This window comes from Pteropus alecto, unplaced genomic scaffold, assembly GCF_000325575.1.
Source record: "Pteropus alecto unplaced genomic scaffold, ASM32557v1 scaffold21, whole genome shotgun sequence".
Classification (NCBI taxonomy): Eukaryota; Metazoa; Chordata; class Mammalia; order Chiroptera; family Pteropodidae; genus Pteropus; species Pteropus alecto.
This window is the reverse complement of record NW_006436282.1, coordinates 16,107,215-16,116,300: the sequence shown is the minus strand read 5'-3', so window position 1 is coordinate 16,116,300 and position 9,086 is coordinate 16,107,215. Positions and strand designations below refer to the sequence as shown.

At 44.1% G+C, this 9,086-nt stretch overlaps 1 long non-coding RNA gene across 1 annotated transcript; it reads right to left on the bottom strand.

The window, feature by feature from the left end:
* Positions 1 to 309: 309 nt before the first annotated feature.
* Positions 310 to 3,105, bottom strand: LOC112479764. The gene is made up of 2 exons (XR_003046361.1): positions 3,021 to 3,105; positions 310 to 439 (listed from the first exon to the last, which is right to left on the bottom strand). It is a non-coding gene; the product is annotated as an uncharacterized LOC112479764 (long non-coding RNA).
* Positions 3,106 to 9,086: the final 5,981 nt, after the last annotated feature.

Here is a 9,086-nt window from a genome sequence, read left to right as displayed (position 1 = left end):
CTAGAGCTCCTTCTTCTGCTCGACAGCCCTGCTGGAACGTGACCCCAGTGCGTATCGTTGCCACACATCGCCGTCTCTCATGTGTGACACTGTGGAACCACTCAGGGCTCAGATGTTGCTGCTGACCTTGGCATGCCCTAGTCTAAATACATCCTCTTCCGCTGTCCTTACACCCTGTTCTGCTTCCTACTTCCTCAAAGTCTTCATTCTTTCATCACATACTGACTAGAGTCATCTTTAGCTGCCACTCTCTGTGTTCCGTCTGCTGCATCCGCTTTGGTGCCAAGTCTCGTGGATCATTCCTTCTGACTTCCTCTCACTCTGCCTTTCCTTATGCAGCCACTAGCGGCACCATTGGTCAGGCCATTGGTGCCCCATGTGTGGACAATGGATGACACTGTTTGGAGACCAGGGATATTTTGATTTCCTTCCAGGACACCTGGAAGGAAAGAGTAAAGGATGAAGGGAGGCCTAAGGAAGAATGAGATGAGAGTCAGGGATGGGGTGCAGATTAGCAATCGGGTAAGGCTTATGAGGGGCATCTTATGCACCTTGTCATGGTAATAAAAGCAGTTGAAAGTTTGATCGTTTGTTGTGGGGGATTACGATTTGGTACGAATGTCAAAATGTCAACAACAACCACAAAATGTTGGTATCGGGATGTCATGGATCGTTGCAGAAGCTTCCTCCCGGTTGCTTGAATTTCCTTCCTTTAATATTGTACATGCTACCATCTTGCTTTAATACGTATTTTGGTTAATTGCACCATGTCATCTATTCATATAGTCAACAAACATTTACTGAGTATATTTCTCAGTGATGGCATTTGGTAAGGGACAAAATGGACTGAGTCCTTGTTATTTCCCTACCATCCTCTCCAATAACTCTTGCCCCAAATAACATTTTTAAGTTGATGATTAAAAAATTAGTAACCAAACATATGTGTATACACATATACATGCATTCATACATATGACAAATATTTTACAAAAACCCCAGATACGGATTTTACCTTATTTATTATAATCAAAATGAAGATACTAAAGAGTAAAGATACTTAGTGATTTCTGAGGTGACAAGCACTGTGCAAGTAGCATTATTTTTCTTTGATGCCTTTTTCATTTATAGGATGAAATGGAAAAATATAGGGACATTTTTGGAATTCTAGGAATTATCTCCTCAGTCATTCCATACTTTTGTTTTCAGCATTTTCCTCTTTCGGTTTTAAACTTGAGAACATTCAAGCTTGCTTTTCAAAGTTCGTGTGAAGAGAACAAACTTTATTGCTTGGTTCGGAATTCTAACTCCTCAAAGTTGTCCTATAAAGAGCTTTCAATTTTTAATTTTGAAAGGCAAAGAGATAAGCTGCTGCATCCATCCTTCTTCCAATTACTCTTGTTCAGACACTCCAAAGCATCAGTGATGCAGGCAGTTCCCTCTCCTCTCATCCAAGTGCAAGAAAACTTTCCATTTTTTTCTCTTAAATGATAACTGTAAGTCATCATAGAAGTTAACCAGTTCAAAATATCATATGACTTTTTTTTTTTTTAAAGAAAAAGTAATCACACAGACCATTCTCCGAGTGGTCAGAGATAATAAATTGTAAACTGCTGGATATTTTCTGGATTTAAATCAACTAAGTCAAAACTTTGGTCCATATTGGGCAAGCATGAGAATGAATGCCATCTGTGGTTAAGTGCTGGATTCGTCACACTCCAAGTGTCCACTTGCTTGCGTAGACTTGGAGAGGACCCAAGGGAGGAACTGGGGGTGAGGAAATTAGTGGAAAATGCCCAGTTTTTGTTGTCTAGTTTTCTAAAAGGATAAGACTTGTTTGAAATGGAGACATTCTGGTTATAAAAGTGGGAACTTATCTAGATTGTCTACAGGGTAATGGGCAGGAGGAGACAAGAAAGAGATACCTTGGGTGAAGGTGTCTATATGAACAAATATGAACAGACATGGAGATAGGAAGATGGGTCTCTGGAGACTTAGCTCGTATCCCATGAAGCGGGCATCTCGCCTTCCCTTAGGGCTGTAGGCCTATGCAGGTGTGCACATGTCAGCCATTCTTTCCATGTGGTTTCAAAGTCAAAGTTATTGGATGTGTATTATTAGGTGCCAGGCCCTGACCTGTGCATTTTGGAGGCATTGTCTGATTTAGTCCTCTTAGGACACAGGGACTACTCAGCCAGGGGGGCCTCATTGCGCAGGCAACATTTGAAGAAAGTCTTGAAAGAGGTGGGGATACCCAGTGCCATGCTCCTAAGGTGGGAGGTGCCCAGTGTTCTTGGGGTGCAGCCAGGAGGCCAGTGTGGCTAGAGAGGAGTCGGAGGTGAGGTCAGAGAGAAAAAAGCCTGATAGAGCTTTCTAGACAACCGTGAAATGGTTGTTTCCTTAGAGTGAAATGGGGAGGGAAATGAACAGAGATTTGAGAAAGAGTTTGATTCTGGACCTATTTTGAAGCTAACAGATGTTCTGATAGATGGCAGGTCGGGTATCAGAGAAGAAGAGGCATCAAGGACACCTGTGTGGTCTTCAGCTGGAGCACCTGGAAGGATGGAGATGCTGTTCCTGCGATGGGAAGACTTCCTGTGCAATCATCTGGGGGAAGACCAGGCATTCTCTCTAGACCAATTAAGTTAGAGGAAGCCATTAGGTGTCAAGGTAGAGAGGTGAAATTGGGACTCAGAAGTATGAGCTGATGTTTAGAGAAAAGGTCTGGGCTGTGGAACAAGTGTGAGAGTTCTCAGTGTACAGGCCACGGGACTCAAGGGAATAACCAAGGAAGTAAGATAAAGAGGAGGAGAAGACTGAGAACTAAGCCCTCGTCCTTTAGTGTTAAGAGGTTGGGGAGAGGCAGCCAAGGACACAGAAGAAGCCACCACTGCAGCAGGACAGAGGCAGAGTGCAGGGGCCTGGAGGCAAGCAGAGCACGTGTGTCTAGGAATGTCCTGGTCCGTCCGACTGTCCACAGAGATAGCACCTCCCGCCCCGCTAAGTGAAAGTCATGTCTGCACCTTACTCACGGTCTGGGAGTCAGGCATTAGTCAGGCAAAACAGTTTTCATGGAGAGAAAGCCTCTTTTATCCTGCCATGAGAAACCGAAGACTGTGAGAGGAGCCCGTGAGAAGGAGCTGCATGACTTCAGGATGAGTGGAGGAGATTTCAGCATCATCAGTCAGTCATTAACCGACTTCTTCATTTGCTGTGTTCATGCGGTTTCTAACCAGGCTGGAATTTGTTTAACAAAACGGTCATGGTCTCCATTTCCCCCAAATCCTTGAATTTAAAGATCATTTTTGAAATGTTAGGTCATGCTACAGATGCTATAGTGCACTCCTAGAGATGCCTCATTTTCATTTTCCTTATTTTATAGAAAAAAATAGCTATGGGTCCTAAATGAACAAAATTAAAACCAAAGTTCGCCTTGTGTTCACAGATATCTTCACCTTCTTATGTGTCCAAAATGCATTTTTCCAGCCATCTGTGGTTCTTAAAAGATGCCTACAAGCTGTTTTTACAGTATTTATGATTTAAAACAGTCCATTCTTCAAACTGTTTCAATGCTCTTTCATGCATGCTGTTAATACTCTTTGGTTTGGACTGGATCCCAAAGGAGCTGGTTTGGCTGCATCGCACCATGGGCATCAGACAAAGGGAAACCAAAGTCTGCCTTGTGGGGAAACATTGGCAGGAGATATGAAACCACCTGAAGCCTCAATTCTACAGGGTCCTATAAGGTCAGGGCATGGGCAAGGCGGTTTGGAGGGCAGAGCCTGGAGTCATCCCCAAGGTCATGCACTCCCTGGGAACTTGTGGCTGAGCCTGTGGGCAGAGAGGAGCTGATACAGGCTCAGTCCACTCATCCACTCAATATTAATTTACTGAATGACTCCCGTATCTCATGGACTTTTTTTCTGCATGAATTAACAATATGTTTATTTTATTACATGGAAGAAACCATACATAGCCTAAGAATGAGAGGCCTGGAGATAGTAGATGGGGGCATAGAGCATCAGCTGTTGAGTCAGGCTGCCTTGGGTTCAAATCCAGTACCTGGCCACGGTGACTTGGAGGCATTGCTCACTCTCCTTGAGTCTCAGCAGTCTCCTTCAGAGTAGCAATTAGGATGCATTCCTCGAGAAAGAACACAGACAATACGTGAAAAATACCTGTCGCAGTGATCCTCACATAGGGACTCAATACTTTGTAACATTATCAGTATTTCGTTTGTTGAAGCAAGGCGTGGGCAAAGTAAGTAGCCTAAAGGAGACTTCCTGTGCAGAGGCTGAGAATGTAAAGAATTTTTGCTCTAGAAGAAAAATGATGGATGTTCTATATCCAGACTATTGGTCACATTTTGCCTCCGGCAGACATTGATAACAAATCACTGCCTCCTTTTACTCGAGGATGGCTTCAGAGTTATGGCTCCAGGAAAATAGCAATTCACTGGCTCTTGCTTGTGAGATATAAGATCTTAACACAGTCATCCAGAGCAGGAAGCCAAGACAGGCATCTCTGAAAGCTTTTGGTTGGCACCTTTTTGAATGACGTAAAGGCAATTGACTCAAAGACAGCACCCCAGCACTGAAAATCAAGCAGTGTCTAAGCGTAATACTGTCTAGGTCCATCTATGTTGTGGCAAATGTGAAATCTAAAACAGAAAAAGAAAACAGAGCCTCAGAAACAGAGCTCAAAGGAGGGGCTGGAGAGATGGGTGGAAAAGGTGAAGGGAGATCGATAATATTGTGATAAGTTTGCATGATGTGATAAGTTAGTGAGATGTCACATTGTAAGGTATATAAATATCAAATCGCTATGTTGTACACCTGAAACTAATATAATGTTGTATGCCAACTATACCTTAAAAGGGGAGTCTTTAAGCCTCACGGGCAGCTTAGACCGCAAAAGAGGGCCCTCAGCCAAGAACACGTTTAGGAAGAAGTTTGATAGTTTCTTGATTCTCTAAGAAGTCAGCCTCCCCTACATACCCAGAGTAGACACTGCCTTCCCTCCCTCCCTCACTTGAAGTCCACCCTTGCTTGAACTCAGGGTGGGGGTGGGGGACAGGAAGGGAGCAGGGTCCCCCAGTTTCCTCCTCCAACCACAGCTCCGCAGTAGTCAGAGCTGGCAGTGAGGAAATGGACAGTTCATTTTCTCTGCCTTCTGAAGGGGAAGCCAATGGTTCTACTGCTCACTTGCAGTCCCCATGGTCAGCACCAGTGATATCCACCCCTGTGCACAGAGCACTGAAAACAGGTCTTTGGTGATAAATACTCCCTGACAGAGGAAACCAATGGGGATTCTTGGTTTCAGATTTTTAATTTGGCCTGATCTGGGTGTTTATACTGCCTGGTAGACAAAAGGGGGCTGCTGCCCAAACTGGTTGTTTATGTTGGGGAGAGCCACCTTGATATGTATCTATCAATGACTCAGCCCATCTCAGATCCATTGAAAACGATATTTCCTGATACGTGACTTCTTCCCTGCAAAGATCCAGGAAAGAAAACAAACAAACAAACAACAACAACAAAACAACTATGAGTAAAGCTTGCTATTTCTAGACCCTGGTGGATCCTTCCATGTTCCAAAGTCACAGTCACTTCAGCAAACAGCCATGACGTTAAAGCAGTAGATGTTTTGTGAGATAGGCTTAGGAAAGCAGCAAAGCTGAGAATGAGCCCAAATACCAGGCAAGCCAGAGTCACTTGATTAAACCAGCCTCTGTGCCATGCCACGAGAAGGCACGGGAAGTAGGAACCCTCTAAAACCAGGTGGGAGTTCCCTGAGGTCAAACGCCATTCAGTAAGACCAAGTATATAAAACTTTAATGAGTTGATTAAGCAAGAAGGAGATTAGATAAAACTGCTGTAGACTGAGTAGTCATAGGAAATAAGGAATTTCCATGAAAAAAAAAAAAGCGGGCTATGGGCACAGATAAGATAATGACACTGGGTTGAGTGATGCCACGGAAGCTGTCAGTTATTTCCTAGCATTGTGGATGTCTTACTTTCACTTAGCTAATTACAACCCCCTGCTCTGTACCAAGAACCATGGGCAGCCTTTCCCGTACATTAGTTCATCTACTCCTAACAATAATCATACACAGGATGTATTATTTTTCCCATCTTTCAGATGGCAGAACAGGCTCAGAAAAGTTTAGTAACTACCCTGAGTCACACAGTAGGGAGTGGAGTTTGACTGTGAGCCAAGTACCCCTGACTCCAAAACCTGGTCTCTTAACTGGCTCCCTCAATGTTCCCAGTGACAGCAGATGCAATAGAGAGCAGACACTTCCATCAACTCCTTTCGGTGGCGCCCTTGGGGCTTCCCTTTAAATGGCCTCTTCTTTCTCTAGATCACTGGTTTTCTGTCTTAGAGCACATTTTGTGGATGAAAAAAAAGAGCGCTACCGAAAGTAACCTCACAGGGTGATCTAATCGTAAATTCCTAACCGGCAGGTCATGGTGGGTAGTCGCACCCTAGGCCTTTAACTTTTTTAGTGAAAGGTTTTAAGCCAACCTTGTCCATCGTTGTGGTGCATCTAGGTTAACGCGCCTTTGAAATACCAGAAGAAATACCCCTTGAAGGGGATTCGCACCCTCAAGAGAGCACGTAACCTGGTTAACTATCCTGTAATTCAGTCCCTTGCTTTCTCCCACCTGCATGGAAATTCCCTCCTAAATTTCAAACGCAGAAAAAAGAAGCTGCAAAACCGTTTTTCTCCCAAGCATTTGAGATCTTGCTCCCTGGCATATGTCGTCAGTGTGTGTCTGATTCCTGAGGTTTGGTTTAGAACCTGAGACTTTGCATTTCTAACAAGTTCCCAGATGATGCTGGAGCTGCTGGCCCAGAGGACCATGCTTGGGGACTGCCGCTGAGGCTAACCCTATCTTTCTTTCTTGGAGCACAGTATTAGTATTTCGGAGAGGCTATTTGAATACACTCTTATTCTAGTAATTAAATAAACAACAAACATGATTTTGTTTAATTATCGGCCGTCAGAGTTTTCTTTCTCTTTCACAAAAGTAGAGTTGTTTAAGCTATGGTAGAGGTTAAACAGGGCCGGGTGAGTTGGCCCACACACCACCCACCATTTGCAGTAGCCACACTTTCTTCCCATGTGAAACCTCCCTCTGAGTTCTGGCAAGTGGCTGACAGCCGGTCCGTTTCAGACTCAACCTGTTAGGAGACTGGACGTTTCCCGAGTCTTTGCAGTGGGCTTGGGCTCAAGCAGGAAACTCATTCATGGATGAGCTGCTGTAGCTGTGTTGGCAGAGGGAGGTTTCTGTTGCAGGCCAAGCTGCCAGGAGTGCTGTTAGGATGCTGGGTGGTCCAAATATCTTCCCCTGACCCCTGCTATGCCCTGCTTTCCACACAGCTGCCCCCGCCCCCATGCTTGACAAGGTTATTTACGTCCTCCAACTGGCGCTGTCCAGTAGAAATAGACTGTGAGCCACATGGGTGATTTAGTTTTTCTAGTAGCCACCTTAAAAGTATATTCTTTTTTATTTTCCTCAAGTCTTTGAAATCTGGTGTTATTCAACACTGACAGAGGATTTCAATTCAGAATAGGCCTATTTCAGGTGTTGAGTAGCCACCTGTGACAGGTGGCTACTGTACTGGACAGTGCAGCTCTCCTGCATTTAGAACTGTTGCGACATCTGAACCACTTTGTGCAAGGCAGAAATATCCAAATATTCACACCTAAGCACTGGTTTATATTTATTAAATGTACACATGTAGGTAGCCAAAACGTGACTGTGCTGCAGAATTGACTGGGAGACCTGTTTAAAATATGCCATCCTTTGCCTAACCCCAGATTTACTTAATTAGAGGAGAGGGATCTACATTTTTAATGAGCTCCTAGGGTAATTTTGCAGCACCCAGCCCAGGACTTCCCATAGAGGGACATTTTCAAGTCACCAGACAGAGAAGCATGGAATCCCACCCAAGGGTGTCAGGCCAGGGGCCACAGGCCACGTACCGCATCCAGCAGCTCCTTTTTCTGTCTGTCAAACAGTGTGTTTTACTCGTACCTTAAGCCTGATTGGCAAAGGCATGTACTTTTAACAGATAAACATTTTGGTCATTTGTCAAGCTTAGGTTATTGTCCAATTTGTGGAAAAACATTGCTCACATGGCTTTCTTGTCTTGCTTTTGTGATTAGGTGGTGGTTGTTTTTTTTAACTTCATGAGAAATCTGGATGTAGAGATTTATGTGCAGGTGCTGTCACCTAGTGATGGAAGATGCTATTGACACATGGAATAAATGTGGACTTGCCCTCTGCTGGTAAAGACAGGTTCAGTTTATACCCGGGTTGCCCGTTGGGCCTATGGATCATCTGTTAATGATGCTAAACAAACTGCTAAATCTCTTGATTTTGACACCTACTTCTCCACCATTAAAAAAACAAAAAAACAAAACAAAACAAAGAAAGATTTTCAACTAAAAATCTCATGATCGGGCCTTCCCTGGCCCCAAACTAGATTTTAAGATGGTTTGAGCCTGGGATGCCCTGTTTGGCCAGTCGCCACGAGGGGATGCCTTCTGTAGAGACGGTTGGGCCAAATTCAACAGTCTCTGTTACTAATTTTTTTTTTTTAAGATTATTACTTTATTATTGTTATTTTTTAATCTAACACATGCCCATGGTAAGCTGAGGCAGTGTAAGGATGTACAGCATAGGTGAGCTTCTCTCCCGCCCTTGCCCCCGGCCTGGAAGAAACCGTCCCCAACCTCTTATCTCCTTCCTGCTATTTCCCAAGCGTGGATAAATCTGTCTGTGTGAGCAAATGAGACACCTACCCATCTTTGTTTGTTCTTCCGATTTACATTTAAATTTTTAATCTTTTAATTTATTACGACCTGGGGAATCTTTCTACATCAGTGTTTAGAAAGCCACGTCACTCCTTTAAAGCAATGGTCCTCTCAGTGAGGTCCCCAGGCCAGCTACACCGGCATCATCAAGGAACTTGTTAGAAATGTACATTCTCAGGCTCTGTTCCAGACCGACTGAATCAGAAATGCCTGGCTGGGGCTTGTCTGTGGGTGTTTTTATCAGCATTCCACACTCAAGTTT